Source organism: Coenobita brevimanus, chromosome 60 (assembly GCF_032717465.1).
Source record: "Coenobita brevimanus isolate Jiangsu-jjx chromosome 60, ASM3271746v2, whole genome shotgun sequence".
In the NCBI taxonomy this organism is placed as follows: Eukaryota; Metazoa; Arthropoda; class Malacostraca; order Decapoda; family Coenobitidae; genus Coenobita; species Coenobita brevimanus.
This window is the reverse complement of record NC_137013.1, coordinates 32451962-32469422: the sequence shown is the minus strand read 5'-3', so window position 1 is coordinate 32469422 and position 17461 is coordinate 32451962. Positions and strand designations below refer to the sequence as shown.

Here is a 17461-nt window from a genome sequence, read left to right as displayed (position 1 = left end):
GGCCAGAATCAAGATACAAATAAGATGGAGTAACAAGAAGGGAAGGAGGGGAAGAAGGAGTATTTGCAAGGAGAGTGGAAAGGTTACAAGAGGATGAGAAAAAGGCAGAATATAAGAGAGAAGTGGAGGAACGATTGGGCAAATATTAATTGGAGCAGATGGGGGACGTGGAAGGTGTGTGCAGGATATTCACAGAAGAAATATGTGCAGCATGTGATGTGGTGTGTGGGATGAAGAGAAGACGGAGGGGGATGCAAGGAACAGCGTGGTGGAATGAAGAGGTGAGACAGGCTGTGGCACAAAAGAAGAAAGCATACAATGAATAGATGAGAAATAGGGGCGTGGAAGAAGTTGAGAGGCAGAAGAGGGAGTTATATGTAGAAAGAAAGAGGTAAAAAGATTAGTAAGAGAGAGTCAGAAGAGAGTGGATGAGGAATTTGGAAGAATTTGAGTGTAAAGTGGAGGGACTGCAAGAAAATGTTCTGGAAAGAGGTGAAGAGAGTAAGACTGGGTGGAAGTGAAGTTAGCAGAGCAGTGAAAGATAAAAATGGCAGATTACTAGTGGAGAAGGGAGAAAAAGTGAGCAGATGGAGAGAACACTTTAAGGAATTGTTGAACATAGAGGATGGAAGTGATGCGAGTATAAGTGGCTGGGGAATGGTTGGGAGAAGGAGCAAGGTGAGAAGACAGGAAGAAATCAGTAGGATAAAAGTTGTGGAAGCAATGAAGAAAGTTAATTTGGGAAAGCCCCAGGAATTGATGGAGTGTGTGGTGAAATGTTGAAGCATGGAGGACAGAGAGTAGTAGAATGGATGTGGAAGATGTGCAGATTGGCCTGGGAGGAAGGTAGAGTTCCGGAGGATTGGAAGTCAGGTATAATTATTCCTTTGTACAAAGGAAAAGGGGAAAAAGAAGTGTGTGGTAATCATAGGGTCATTTGTCTTCTTAGTATAATAGGAAAAGTGTATGGTAGGATACTTATTGACAGAGTTAGGGAAATAACAGATTTATTAGTTGGAGAAGAACAGGGAGGCTTTAGGAAGGGAAGAGGTTGTGTAGATCAGATATTCATTCTTAGATCTTTAGTGGAAAAGTTTCTAGAGAAGGGAAAGAAGTTGTATGCGGCTTTCATAGATTTGGAGAAAGCATATGACAGGATGGATAGACAAGGATTGTGGAGAGTATTAAGAATATATGGAGTAGATGGGAAGTTGCGATAGGAAGTTGTTGAATGCTGTGAAAAGTATGTATGATGGTGCTAAGGCTGCAGTGCGTGTGGATGGTGAACTGAGTGAATTTTTCTCTTTGAAAAGATTGGGTTGAAACAGGGATGTGTCATGTCTCCATGGTTGTTCAATCTGTACATGGATGGGGTAATAAAACAGGTACAAGGTAGGATAGTGGATGTTGGAGTAGCCCTGGTGAGAGAGGGTAGTGTTTGGAAACTCCCTGTACTGTTGTTTGCAGATGATAGTGTGTTGTTGAGTGAAGACGAAGGGGAGCTGCAAGGCTTGGTGGATGAGTTTGGGAGTGTGTGTAAGAAACGGAATCTAAAGGTGAATGTAGGGAAGAGTAAAGTGATGGTCTTTGAGAAAGGTGAGGTCAGTGAACGTACAGCGAGGTTGGATGGTGAGGAATTGGAAAATGTGAGTACGTTTAAGTACATGAGTAGTGTGATGAGTAAGGATGGAGGTTTGGAGAGTGAAGTGCTTGAAAGGGTACAGCAGGGAAGAAAGGTTGCTGGTTCCTTGAAAGCAGTGATAAGAAACAGGGAAGTGAGCATGGAAGTGAAAAAGTTACTACATGACAGTATTGTAAAACCAACTCTAACGTATGGAAGTGAAGCTTGGACGTTGTTGGAAGGGCATAAGTCAAGAGTGAGAGCAGTGGAAATGAGTTATTTAAGAGGAGCCTGTGGAGTCACATGGAGAGACAGGCTAACAAATGAGGATATAAAGGAGCGTTGTGGTGTGGATGTGATAGGAAGCGTTAGGAAGAATACACTGAGGTGGTTTGGTCATGTGGAGAGGATGGAGGGTGAAAGACTGACGAAGAGAGTGTATGTGAGTGAGGTGGAGGAGGAGAGATAGAAGGGGAGGCCAAGGATGAGATGGAGGGATGGGGTGGAGTGGTATATGAGAGAGGGGGGTGTGAGTTGGAAGCAGGGCAGTGAAATGGCGGGGAACAGGGCGACGTGGAGGCGATTTATTTGTGGCCACCCCGAACGGGATGGAGGCGTCTGGAATAAAGACAGATAGATAGATATATAAACTACGATTCATAACGATGAACTGTTGTCGATATATATATATATATATATACTATGATTCATAATGATGAACTGTTGTCCCCTTCGGTGGAGCCAACTTTTACTGTACACAGAACATAATTTCTTTCCATATCAAGGGTTGATTACCATCAAGATCCCATTACAGCTCAGCATATCATATTTAAAGTTCCGCCCAGGAAATTCAGTTGGGTTTGGGAGATATTCCTTGTGGTGTGATGAGGCTATAAATTGTCACAATCTTTATACTCCAAACCTTTTCATATCATCACACTTACATTTCTCCACTCTTACCCTCAACCTCACATCTCCTGCATTTCCTCACCTTCACAAATAAATTACCGTATCGATTAATTTTTGCAATCTCTTTCACTCCACTTGCTACTTCAACATCCTATCCCTTATTTTGAAACTACAAGACTTTCACCCTTACCCTCACAACCACCATACTTATATCATTATCCCATTACTTCACTTTCACAATTCACCCACACAACCATCATTCTCACACTGATTCAGTTTCACCCACGCACATCATTCTTACACTGCTTCACCTTCACCCACACACATCACTTTCATATTGTACAGTACCCCCAGTCTAGCCTCTCCCTCATACTTTCAACCCTTACTCTCATGTCTCACACATAGCTACATACATAATAATTATCACACAATCTCATCTTCACATTCACATCTCATAATATTCACATCATTTTCACATATCATCAATTCTGCTCCTCACATCTACCTCCCTAGCTGAAATTCTATCTTCCTGCTGTTAATTAGGAAAGCTAACACAGGCAATGACCCATCCAGTTGGTTCTACACTACCTGATACTAAGCTAAGAGTTGGTGATAACACAATATGAGCACTGAGGGGGTGTGGGGAGTGGAAGGAGGGGAGGAAAAGAGAGAGAATGATGCTGAAGGAGAGGGAAGAGGAGAAGAAGAAAAGGAAGGAAGAGGAAAAGAAAGGATGGAAGAGGAAGAAGGAAAGGAAGGAGGGAAAGGAAGGAGGGAAAGGGAAGAAGGAAAGGGAGGAAGAGGAAGAAGAAAAGGGAGGAAGGAAGAGGAAGATGGAAAGGGAGGAAGGAAGAGGAAGAAGGAAAGGGAGGAGGGAAAGGGAAGAAAAGGAGGAAGAAGAAAAGAGAGGAGGGAAGAAGAAGAAGGAAAGGGAGGAGGGAAGAGGAAGAAGGAAAGGGAGGAGGGAAAGGAAGGAGGGAAAGGGAAGAAGGAAAGGGAGGAAGAGGAAGAAGAAAAGGGAGGAAGGAAGAGGAAGAAGGAAAGGGAGGAAGGAAGAGGAAGAAGGAAAGGGAGGAGGGAAAGGGAAGAAAAGGAGGAAGAAGAAAAGAGAGGAGGGAAGAAGAAGAAGGAAAGGGAGGAGGGAAGAGGAAGAAGGAAAGGGAGGAGGGAAGAGGAAGAAGGAAAGGGAGGAGGGAAGAGGAAGAAGGAAAGGGAGGAGGGAAGAGGAAGAAGGAAAGAGAGGAGCTAAGACGAAGAAGGAATGGGAGGAGGGAAGACGAAGAAGGAAAGGGAGGAAGGAAAAGACAGAAGAGGAAGAAGAGTGAGGAAGGAGATGGGGGAAGAGGAACAAGGAGGAGGGAGGAAGATGGAGTGGGAGGGAGGGGAAGAAGGAGAAAGGAAGAGGAAGAAGAAGGAAGGAAAAAAAGGAAGAAAGAAGAGGAAGGAGTGGGAGGAGGAGAAAAAGAGAGGAAGGAGTGGGAGGGAGAGAAAAAGAGAAGATGTGGGAGGGAGAGAAAAAGAGACGGTGTGGGCGGGAGAGAAAAAGAGACGGTGTGGGCGGGAGAGAAAAAGAGACGGTGTGGGCGGGAGAGAAAAAGAGACGGTGTGGGCGGGAGAGAAAAAGAGACGGTGTGGGCGGGAGAGAAAAAGAGACGGTGTGGGCGGGAGAGAAAAAGAGACGGTGTGGGCGGGAGAGAAAAAGAGAAGATGTGGGAGGGAGAAAAAAAGAGACGGTGTGGGCGGGAGAGAAAAAGAGACGGTGTGGGCGGGAGAGAAAAAGAGACGGTGTGGGCGGGAGAGAAAAAGAGACGGTGTGGGACGGAGAGAAAAAGAGACGGTGTGGGCGGGAGAGAAAAAGAGACGGTGTGGGACGGAGAGAAAAAGAGACGGTGCGGGACGGAGAGAAAAAGAGACGGTGTGGGAGGGAGAGAAAAAGAGACGGTGTGGGAGGGAGAGAAAAAGAGAAGGTGTGGGAGGGAGAGAAAAAGAGAAGGTGTGGGAGGGAGAGAAAAGGAAAGGAAGGTGAGGAAGGGAGAGAAAATGAGAGGAAGGTGTGGGGGGGAGAGGAAGAGAGAGGAAGGTGTGGGAGGGAGAGGAAGAGAGAGGAGGGTGTTGGAGGGATAGAAGAAGAAAGGAAGGTGTGGGAGGGAGAGAGAAAGAGAGGATAGTGTGGACAAGGCAGAAGAGGAAAGGAGAGGAAGAAAATGAAAGTGACAGAGGAGGACAAAGAGGGAGAGAGAAAGGAGAGAGAAAAGAGAGGGGAGGAGAGGGAAGTGGAAGGGAAAAGGTGTGAGAAAGAGGAGAATGGCAGCGAAGACAATTAAGCGGGAAAAACTGAATTAGGAAGTGTGTGTGTGTGTGTGTGTGTGTGTGTGTGTGTGTGTGTGTGTGTGTTCTTACCTAATTGTATCTTTACAGGAATGAGTCAAGCTCGTACTGTCCCGTGTCTCAAACCATATTTCTCGTACATATCCTTAAATTTGTGAATTATTTTGGCACACACTATTTCATTCGGCAGCGCATTCCACTGATCAATTGCTCTCTTTGGGAAACTAAATTTCCTTACGTCTTTATCACCTCTCTTATGCAGTTTTTTGCAGTGTCCTCCTGCTGATGCCTCCCCATAGGTTAAGTAATCATATATGTCTATTTTCTCCTTCCATGATATGCATTTATATAGCATAATCATGTCACCTATTTTCCTTCTCTCCTGTAGTGTTGGTAGATTCAGTTTATTTAGTCTTTCTTCGCGGCTTTGATCCCTTAAGCTTGGTACCCATCTTGTAGCGGCCTTTGAACTTTTTCAATCTTGTCTACGTGTTTTTTGAGATGAGGACTCTAGACTACTGATGCATACTCCAGGGTTGGTCTGATGAATGATGTTATTATCTTCCTTAGCATGTCTTCATTTATGTACCGGTATGTGAATGCCATTCTCATATTTGCAAGCAGTGTATACATGTTCCGTACCTTCTCACTGATGTGGTCAGCCGGAGACAGTCTGTTACTGATAATCACACCTAGGTCCTTCTCTCTTTCTGATGTGTGTAGGGTTTTATTTCCTAAAGTATAATCCCAATCAGGTATTTTTCCACTTTTACCAAACTTGATTACATGACACTTGTCCACATTGAACTCCATTTGCCATGTATTACTCCATTCACGAAATTTAATTCTTCTTGTAGCTTTTTACAAGAGTCTGTGTTAGTAATTCTCCTCTGTATTTTTGCATCATCTGCAAACATATTTGGATAGTTTTCATTTCCAGTGTTACTGTCTATATTATATATGCATTAAAAACATGATTGGTGCCAGCACTGAGCCCTGCAGTGCTCCACTAGTGTGTGTGTGTATAATTCACCGGGTCGGTCAAGATCACTTGATGGTCGTGATGGTCAGCTTTTACCCTCCCGGAAGGGAGCTGAGAGCTCATATAGTCCGATCTAAGGGCAAGGCTGTGACCTTCACACACGTACACATCCGTCCCCTTGCTCAAGGGGGACAGTAACCACCCACTTCGTCAGTGAAACTTTTCGCAACCTGAGCGAGGCGCGAACTCCCGTCCACCAGTGTGTGTGTGTGTGTGTGTGTGTGTGTGTGTGTGTGTGTGTGTAATTCTCCGGGTCGGTCAAGATCACGTGAAGATTGTGATCACCAGCTTTTTACCCCCCCGGAAGAGAGCTGAAAGTCCATATAGTCCTATCTAAGACCAAAGCCTTGACCATCACACACACACACACACACACACACACACACACACACACACACACACACACACACATCCCCTTGCTCAAGGGGGGCAGTACCCACCCGCTTCATCAGTGAAACGTTTCGCATCCCGAGCAAGGCGCGAACCCCCGTTTTGGCAGATGCGCAGATGCTAGGCGAGAGCGTTACCACTGTTCCAGAGAGAGAAAATGTGTGTGTGTGTGTGTGTGTGTGTGTGTGTGTGTGTGTGTGTGTGTGTGTATTTACCTAGTTGTGATATACAGGAATGAGCTACGCTCATGGGGTCCAATCTCTGTTTCTCAGTAAGTCAAATTTTGCTTTGAACTTGCTTAAGCTTTTAGACTGGACGATCTCTTTGTCCAGGTTATTCCACAGGTCTACGCATCTATCTGGAAGACTCTATTTCTTGATATCCTTCAAGCAACTTGGCTTTTTCAATTTCATTCCGTGTCCTCTTGTTACTCTCCCATCCCATACAAAGAGATCTTCTGTCAATTTTCTCTACTCTCATCCTGGCCCTGAACACTGCAATCACGTCGCCCCTCTCTCCCCTTTCTTCTAAGGAAGGCAGGCCTAGTTTTTCCATCCTTTCTCTGTACGATAGATCTGCCAGGCTAGGGACCCTCTTGGTTGCTGTTCTTTGTTTTCTCTCGATCTTGTTTACATCTTTCTTTTTATATGGGGACCATACTACTGCCGCATATTCCAACCTGAGGCGGATCATGGCCACCATCAACTTTTTCATCATCTCCTCATCCACGTAATGAAACTCAACTCTTACCGCTATGTTAGTCAAGAGACTAACGTTTCTCTATCTTGTTAATATGTTTTTCAGGTGACAAATTGTTCTGGACCAGCACTCCCAAGTCCTACTCTTCTCTCATTTTTGCGATTGGTTCATTACCCATCAAATAATGCAGTGATGGTCTCTTGGTACTTTTACCCAGTTCCAATATTTTACGTTTATTTGCGTTGAATTTCATTTCCCACATCCGCCTCCAAACAAAAATCGTATACAGATCCTCCTGCAGCATTTTACAGTCTTCTTCAGCTTCTACTCTCCTCATGATCTTCGCATCGTCAGTAAACAGACTTGCATAACTGTTAATTCCATCCACCATATCACTTACGTAAATCAGAAACATTACAGGTGTTAACACCGAGCCCTGTGGGATTCCACTTGTTACTTCCCTCCATCCAGAAATTCTGTCTTTTATTAATCCTCATTTGTCTCTCTCTCAAGAAGTTTCTCATCCTTTCTAAGAGGTTCCCCTTCAGTCCTCCTATGTGTTCCAATTTCCACATTAGTCGCTTGTGTGGTACCTTGTCAAAGGCTCTCTCCAAATCTGAATACCCACAATCCACCCAACTATCTCTCCCCTGTAGCACATCTATCACCTTTGAGTACAAGTTCAAGTTGGAAACACAAAACCTTCCACTTCTGAATCAAACTGACTTCCTGCCAAAATGTCCATCTCCAGATATTTTATCCATCTGTCTTTCAGGATTCTCTTGCACAATTTTGCAACCATGCTGGTCAGGGTCTCTGGTTTGCAATTCATGGGTACGTCCTTGTTCCCTCCCTTATAATTTGGCACCACACTGGCTCTCTTCCATTCCCGATGCATTTTCCCTTCTTCCAGAGAACATACCGGCGGCCCTCCACATTTGTGGATTCAACTTTCGTGGGTCTCACAGATTCGCGGATTGCCCCTCTGAGGAGCCAAAATTCCATTTGTAGCTGCAAAATGTAGCAGTGCAGACACTCGCTGGTCATTTCGTGCCAAACCAGGCCTGCACCAAACCACTGTGCTCCTCTGTCTCTCCCTCAGTCTGTGTCCTGCCTCTGTCGCTTTGCTGCCTCTACGCTGACACACCAAACCTACTGTAATTTCGTTATTGTGCCCAATAATTGTGCTCTCACGAGTTCAAAGGTAAAGTATGCATTGCTGTCCTATTAGGTGAGTGAACCAGTGCCCGACTGTGCTGCTTTCAGGTCCCAGATATGGTTTTTTAGGTACAGTATGTGCACACTTGCTCACAGGGGGTGATTTGTGGCCATAAAGGCATTTCCAGGAGGGTGCACCAAACATTCGCAGAAATTCCACATTTGCGGGGGTCTGTGTCCCCTAACCCCCGCGCATGTGGAGGGCCGTCTGTACAATTAAACTGCGAATCTCATCCTCCATTTGGTCTCTGCACTCCTTTAGTATCCAACTAGAAATCCCGTCTGGTCCTGGGACCTTCCTCACATCTTGAGTTTCCAGTAATTTGTAGACTTCTTGCACTTCAACCTTTACATCTTTTAACACTACCTTCCTAGTCACTCCTTCTCCTCCACAAAATCACTTTCTCTAGTGAACACTGATTGGAAGCATTTGTTCATTACTTCAGCTTGCATAACCACATCTTTATATACATTTCCTTCTACTTTCAGCTTAGTGATTCCTTCCTTTTGTTTCAATTTGCCATTAACAAAACTGTAAAATAATTTAGGTTCTTCCTTACATTTGTCAACCATATCTTTTTCGAAGTTTCTTTCTTCCTCTCTACATATTCTTGTAGAGTCATTTCTAGTTCTTTTATATTCTTCCTTTGTTCTATCATTACTTCTCTTTCTCCATTTGTTCTATGCCATATCCCTTTCTTTTTTTTGCTATCATACACCTTTTGTTGAACCGGTCATTTCTCCAGTTCTCTTTCCAACCAACTCTTGGCACATACTTTTCCACACCCGTATTATACAAGTCTAGAAAGACATCCCACTTCTTCTGTATCTCTCTTGTTTCCCAGAATTCTCCCCAGTCCCCTTCCTCGAAAAATTTTCTCAATCCTGTGAAGTCTGCTTTCCCAAAGTTGTATCTTCCATGCCTGTAGAGTTCATCTCGTCCCCCCATTCCTTCTATTGTTTGGAACTCGATCACAACATGATCACTTTTTCCTACAGGACACAGATATTTCAGAGATTCAATTGCATCAGGTTCTTTGGTTAGAACTAAATCTAATCTTGCTGATGTGTCATCCCTCCTAAATCTTGTTTCTTCTTTGACCCACCGGGTCATTACATTATCCATTGCTATATTTAACAGTATACTGTCCCATGAATCTTCACTACTTCCTGAGTCCCACTCTTCCCAGTTTACCTCTTTACAATTGATGTCCCCATCAGGATTATACTGTTACTTTTCTCAATCACTTTCCGTACCGTACCGGGTAGGTATCAAACCATGTCAGACAACATCTGATATTCCTCCTCATTCCATGCCCTTGTCTTGGAGGGGGGGGGGGGCACATGCTACTGTGATGTCTCTCTTGCCTTCCCTTCTAGTTTCTATTACCATGTTTATCACTTCAGCCATACCTTCTCTCAGTTTCACACTATCCACATTTAGGCTGTTTTTCACTGCTATCATCACTCCTCCCATTTTCTCTTTCCTGTCTCTTCTCCATAGTTTGTATTTTGCATCTCCTATTTGAATTCCAATATTCTCTCTTAGCTTGGTTTCTACAAAGCACATAATGTCTGGCATATTTACCCTCAAGAAATCGTCTAATTCTAGTCTTGCTGAGATTAGACCATCTACATTAACATATGCCACTTTCAATCTTTTTGCATTGTTTTTAATTGTGCTCTTCTATCTCCCTCTCTCCTTCGGTACCACTTCTTCAATTTCTGATCCATAACCCTCGAATTGAACTGTCTTCTCTTCCTCCATTCTCCGGTCTTTTTTTTTTTTTTTCCTTCGCTTCCTTAAGTTCCTTTATTTTAGCAGCTTAGCTCTCTTCTTCATTTGCATCTCTCCTTATCCAGATAATTTTTAATCCTTCATTATCTGCTAATTTCGAAGCTTTGTTAATTATTGGGGAAGGCGGTGGCTGAATCGGCAGAGAGGCGGCCTGCGGTCCTAATGGACCCAGGATCGAATCCCGGCTGAGGCAATGAACAGTTTAAGGATTTGACCCGCCGCCATGTAAAAATATCCCCGCTAATACCAATACACCAATCCTGTATGAGACAGCCCTAGCAAGCACAGCCCAAACAAGTATTCAATATGGATGGTGGGTGTTATCGCCGAAGTGGTGACATGTTGAGGTGTAGGAGGGGTACTGGGCCTCGGAAAGGGTCACTGCCCCCGAGAAATAGGCCCTGAAGCCTTTGCCCAGAGTCGGACACGTAAAAAAGAAAAAAAAAATACTATGACCTGAGATTGAAATTTTTCTCTGAGTGGCCTTGCCTCTCCCTCCACATATTTCCCCAGCCTAAACATTTCTTCGATCTCCTCTTGGGCTTGGTTCTTTCCTTCCATACCTATTGACACTATTTCCTTCGCCCTTCTCAGTTCTTCCCTTTCTCTTTCTGACCTCACTGACACTGGTTTTTCTTTCAAACCTGAGATAATCACACATTTTTTCTTGTCTGCTGCATCTCTGACAAGTGATTCTTTACTTTTTAGTACCTTCACCACTTCCTTTGTCACCTATTCCTGGTTTTTCTGTTGTTCTAAAATCTCCTTAAGACTTAATTTATCTTCCTGCTGAGTTTCTTCCACTCTTTATGGTGTTCTTGGATTTCTCTGATACGTTCCTCATGCGTATTTGTTTTAGATTCATACTCAAGATTACATTTCATCTTGTCCCTTTCCTTCTCCAGCCTCTTATTTTCCCATTTAAGCTGTTTTATTTCAGTTGCGGCTGTTTCACTACCCGCTTTTAATTCAGACACCTTTCTCTCCCGGTCAGCACTACCTGAGCACACGCTCTCCAACCTATTTCTCAGATTTTTATCTCCCTCTCCTGTTCCGAGGTTCGTTCTTGTAATTTGCTAATAATTGCCCATGCCTGTTTTAATTCCTGGGCATTCCTCTCAGCCATTTTCTACACGCTTGTTACTCTTGTCTGGTTCGGTTTAATACTTTCGTTTATTTGGTCATTATTGGAGAACCCTGCGAACTTACTATCGCTGGATATACACAACGAACTACTTCTCTGCGCCATGGGGCAATCGTGCAAAATTTACAACCGTCACTGTGTTTTACTCTTGCTTGACCGACACCTCCGGCTTATTCTCACTCAAATGAGACGGGACCACCACTCACGCATTCAATTCGCATGCCGATTTTGCGTTATTTTCACACGATCTGCAGGGTCTTCACCTCTGATGACGTCCTGTGTGGGTACGTGTAACGTGTGTGTTGTCAGTGAGTGACGTGTGTGTTCTTACCTAATTGTTCTTACCTAATTGTATCTTTACAGGAATGAGTCAAGCTCGTACTGTCCCATGTCTTAAACCATATTTATCGTCCATATCCTTAAATTTGTGAATTGTTTTGGCACACACTATTTCATTCGGTTGTGCACTCCACTGATCAATTGCTCTGTTTGGGAAACTGAATTTCCTTACGTCTTTAACACCTCTCTTCTTATGCAGTTTTTTGCTGTGTCCTCCTGGTGATGCTTCCCCATAGGTTAAGCAATCATTTATATCTATTTTCTCCTTCCCTGATATACATTTATATAGCATTATCATGTCACCTATTTTCCTTCTCTCCTGTAGTGTTGGTAGATTCAGTTTATTTAGTCTTTCTTCACAGCTTAGATCCCTTAAGCTTGGTACCCATCTTGTAGCGGCCCTTTGAACTTTTTCAATCTTGTCTATGTGTTTTTTGAGATGAGGACTCCAGAGTACTGATGCATACTCCAGGGTTGGTCTGATGAATGATGTTATTATCCTTCTTAGCATGTCTTCATTTATGTATGTGAATGCTATTCTCATATTTGCAAGCAGTGTATACATATTCCGTACCTTCTCACTGATGTGGTCAGCCGGAGATAGTCTGTTATTGATAATCACACCTAGGTCCTTCTCTCTTTCTGATGTGTGTAGAGTTTTATTTCCTAACGTATAATCCCAATCAGGTCTTTTTCCACTTTTACCAAACTTGATTACATGACACTTGTCCACATTAAATTCCATTCGCCATGTATTACTCCATTCATGAAGTTTATTTAAATCTTCTTGTAGCTCTTTACAAGAGTCTGTGTTAGTAATTCTCCTTTGTATTTTTGCATCATCTGCAAACATATTTAGATAGCTTTCATTTCCAGTGTTACTGTCTATATCATTTATATACACTAAAAACATGATTGGTGCCAGCACTGAGCCCTGTGGTACTCCACTAGTCACTTCTTTCCATGATGAGTAATTTCCCCTTTGTACTGTTCTCATTTCTCTTTTTATGAGAAAATCTTACATCCATGTGTGTGTGTGTGTGTGTGTGTGTGTGTGTGTGTAGAGAGAGAGAGCATTAATAATAAAACTAAAGATAAAACTACCAATAAAAATAGATTACCACTCAAAGAAACAACTAAAGATAAAAGAAAAACTTGGTGATAATAAAAGCTATAACAGGGGGCAACCATAAGAGGACACAGGGAAGGTAATGTGGTAGTGTGAGTCCTAACAAGGCTCGTAATGACCTCTGTTTTGATCTCTCCTCTCCACTATTTTCTCTCTTCTTTTCTCTTCATATCTGTCCTGTATTATCTATAAACTTTCCTTCCTTCCAACCCCCATTTTGCCTTTTCATTTAATTCTCCTTTGACAACCTTATATTAGCCCCTTAAATCATATGAGGTATTTTATTAGTTTATTGCAGCTAGCTCCAGACAAGTTCATTCAGCTTAAGAGTGACTTAAAACTGGAAGGGTTAAGGATAGCCCTTATTATCCTCCCCCCACTACAAGAAATCACTAGAGCTATAGGGTACCAGCATCAATAAAATGAAATGACGCACTATGCATGAGCGATGTTAAAAGTATTCTAATGTTTCCCTCTACAGTAAGTACTGTACTCACTACATACCTGAAAATTTTCAAAATATCACGTCTTTTACACACACCCGGAGCTACAAGTTGAAGGAAACTGGTTAATCACCTTAATGGGTACCAAAGGAACTTTAACAGACAACCATTTTGTGATTTTCAGTGGAATCAATTAAAAAAAAAAAGGTGATTACAGTTCTTCCTTCCTTTAGCTTTCCTGCTTTTTCCCTCAAATTCTCTTTTTACTCTTTCCACAAATCTTTCAGTTCTTCACAGTCTGCTCTTGCAGTCTACGCCTCTCTTTTCCTAATTTCCAATAATGGTCCCCTTCTGATGAACCATTTTATATTAATCACAACTGGAGAGAGAGAGAGAGAGAGAGAGAGAGAGAGAGAGAGAGAGAGAAAATGGCTAGCAGTTATCTATGCAGTTAACGAGAGAAGAGTAGTGCAAGTGAAAGATATGCGCGCCATTGTCTAAAAATTACCTTGTATTAGAGTTCTGCTTATTAAAAACAATAATTAGTTTTTGTTGTAAACATATGGGTTGACGGTAAGTTAAAGGATATTAGTACTGTTACGTCCCCGTCCCACACTGCCACAGGCTCCAACAGCAGTAGTACAGTACTGGAATGACGTTGCCCTGTGAGTTCTAGCTATGGTCAGGCTTTAGGTGTACAGTACACAGGATCAGCTCAAGCGTCGGGAAAAAATAAAAAAAAAAAAAAAAAAAAAAAAAACTGGCTTCTTAAGTTCACTGTCCCTATTTTCCAAATAATTACACTTAATGGTTTCTAACTTCACTATTCTCACAAACACTGGAGCTATACAAATTTTACTAACTGCAATTACACGTAATGCTTGACAACACTTCACTATTTTCACAAGTTTCGATGATATACAAACTTCAATAACTCCACTATTTGCCAACAACACCTCATTGTTTTCACAAGTACCGAAAATGTACAAACTACACTGACACTGCACTACACTCAAACTGAAATGAAAACTGGCTGAAACTGCTCGTCTCTTCCCCATCCTTATATAAGCTTGCATTAATCTAGAAAACTACATTTTTCCGTAGTTCTGGCGTATTCCAGAGAGAGAAAGCACAGTTACCAACTCGGAGACAACCAAAACATGCCAGAGTTCTCCCACACTACACAACACTCTACATTATTTAGCATTCAAACTTAAATAAAATTACACATTTTAATGAACAATCATGTAAATGAAACATTACTGAGAAAAAGAACAAAAATTAATGCATAACTTACGTAATAACTACTCTCACAAACAGCAGACACTCTGGCAACTCTGACTTGTAGCGGAAGTAGCCTACGGCAAACATCGGGAATCAGTGAGAAGCTTCTCGACTACCTGACTGGCAAATCCAGCTTTTTAACAGTACTGTACTTAGTATGTTTCGACTGAAGATGTGGTGACTTTGTTGCAAGCCATAAATAGTGGTGGTGCTAATGCCACTCTGGTCTGTAAGCAACTTCACAGAAGTACCTCTTAATTTTCTCAATACTCTGTGTTGTGCCAACTGATAAATGTTTCTTCGCTACAGTTTTACGACCAAGGGGTTTTATTTTCCTTTTAGACATTATGAATAGACTGGTATGAGCGTTTAGTCGCCGATGCTGACAAAGCAAGTGCTGTGAAATACAGTATTGAAGCCAACTGTATATTCGAAGGGAAACCTAGCCTGACGTGGGCTCACCTAATGCCACGCTCTTGGTAGTGACCGGAACACGAACTCCAAACCGCACTAAAGTCAACAGTGGCGATTTTAGAAACTAGTAATAGCAAGATTTTTTTTTTTTTTTTTTTTTTTTTTTTTTTTTTTTACTATTGCAAGCTAAAAGGTACAGACATTAAAACTTGTAGGTCTGTGGAGAAGCCGGTTTCTGGAATCTTATGGGCCAAGCATCTTTATTACAGGTTTATTAGAGGTTCATGAGATATCAGTGTTCTTTTACACAGCATATCAATGAAATTATGGCTAGTTTTTTATGAGCTGCAGTGTTAATCTCAACTTTAAGAGTCTCTGGGATTCAGTCTCTGTGCTGGATATCATTTCGACAGACCATCTAAGACTACTAGAAAGGTTAAATGCTAACGGGCTCTCTAACAAATTATGTTCACGGACTGCCAACTGGTTAACTAATCGCAAGCAGCGTGTAGTAATAAATGGCGATTCATCTGATTGGTTAGAAGTGAAAAGCGGAATTCCCAACTGTTCACTATTTATATAGGGACTGGTGTCTAAGGTGGCAAAATGTGCAGATGACACGAATATTAGCTGAACAGTGATTATGAAAGCTGACTGTAAATCTATATAAAACTACCCGGACACGTTATTATATTCGAGTGGAAAATGGCACATGAAGTTTCATGCGCGACAAAAACATTAAATATGAATACCGCATGTTCCACACCCCACTAACGCATGTAAAGGATGAGAAGGATTTAGGAGTTATTATCAGTAATGACATCAAAATCTTAAAACAGTATATATATAGCAGCCAGTAACAAGGCAAACAAAATGCTCGGCTTCATTGCAAGGACCTTTGATAACAAAACGTCCGGTGTAATTTCCAAGCTTTATAAATCTTAGTTAGACCACACCTAGAATACTGTATGCAGCAATGGTCCCCGAATCTTATTATGGACGAAGACTGGCTTGAGTGAATGCAGCGCGGAGCTATAAAAAAAAAAAAAAAAAAAAAAAAAAAAAAAAAAAAAAAAAAATCCAATCGTTGCAAAGTTTACCCAACGATGTGTAACTGAAGAATTCCCTAAAACAGTGATGACTCAGAGGTCTAATATAACTATTTATGAATCTCAACAAATTTAACGATCTTGATTACGATAATCTGTCTGAAACACAGAATGATACTATGACTGTAAATAACGGAATGAAAGACGTAAGAGATGCATCACTGATATTAGAAAACATTACTTTAATGTTCACGTCGCAGAGGAACAATGGAATAGACTATGAACAACAGTAGTTAGTGCCAAAACTAGTGTTACGTTTAAAACTCGGCTAGACAAATACTGTGATATTACAGGCTATAACTTAGTGTTTATTTTCAGGATGAAATGTATGCCGACTACTGTGAGATGTTTACTTAATAATATGAACTTTACAGATCTGTAAAACGGAGATTATATAGTCCATGGTTGTTCCTCTTCTGCATCTATTGTAAAAATTTCCATGCTTGTTCTTTTTTCTCTTTCTAACAAAGCATGTTCTTTTAAATATTTTTCATGCTGGTTAACTGGATGGTGTGGTGGGTGGGGAGAGACTTCCTCTTTTCTCTTACACGCTGGCTAGATCTAAGCAGAATTAGGATTTTCTCCAACAGATAAATTCGTATGGGCCAACAGGCCTCCTGTTATCTGTATATCCTATCTAATATACTATAGCAGTAGCGGTGTGTCTGTGTGTGTGTATTTTGGGCAGCCGAAACTACACATTCAAATCGCACCAAAACTGGCACAAAAATCGCAAAAAATTCGCTGATGTGAAAAAACTTGGTCCCATCACGACTGAAAAACTTTTACTATATTTAATGAGCGATCAAATTTTGACCAGAAAACGCCGTTCCCGGCGCCCGTTCGGTTGCCGTGGCTGAGTGGTTAATATCTCGGACTTGCGTGTGGACAACTTGAGTTCCATTCCCAAAGCTGCAAATAACACGATCAATTGGTTAGCTGCAAAAAATCCAAGTGACAACATTAGACTAGAACAGCACATTAACAGACCATCATGAGCCCTTCGATGTCACCTTGACGGCCTATAGTGACAACAATAGTCTAGAACTGCACATAAACATGACTTGATTACCTGAAATGATAGCAACACGCGCGCAAAGTGGGAGGATACGAGTGAGAAGCACAAGGAAAAGAGTGCGAAACACGAGAGAGCGAGCGCACAGTGTGAGAGCCGTCTGCAGGAGTAAGTGCGAGAGGGCCCGAAGGGCCCACGCGCACTTGTAAACTGCTATATACTCTTGCAAAGGTGTAGGTCGGCATAATGGTGGATAGGTATCATACAGTGCTATATATGAAATCTGGGAGGGTGTACTGGTATGTGCATAGGTTTACAAGAGAACAGTTAAGTGAATGTAACAGCAGTTAACCACTCCACTCTGATAACTGTTTTTATATTACTCTCGCTAAATTCAGGCAACACATTTCAGCAGTCTTTTTTTTTTTTTTTTTTTTTAATAATGGGGTTAGTAGTAGCCATCATGAACTTTACTACCAAGGTACTCCCACAAGCTGAATAACAATCTGGTAGCAACATGAGAATATATATATATATATATATATATATATATATATATATATATAACTCACTTGGAGA

At 41.9% G+C, this 17461-nt stretch overlaps 1 protein-coding gene across 1 annotated transcript in view; it reads right to left on the bottom strand.

Moving 5' to 3' along the window:
* The window catches only part of Piezo (piezo type mechanosensitive ion channel component), a 1050432-nt gene that overhangs the window by 985714 nt on the left and 47257 nt on the right, over positions 1-17461 (bottom strand). The window lies entirely within an intron of this gene.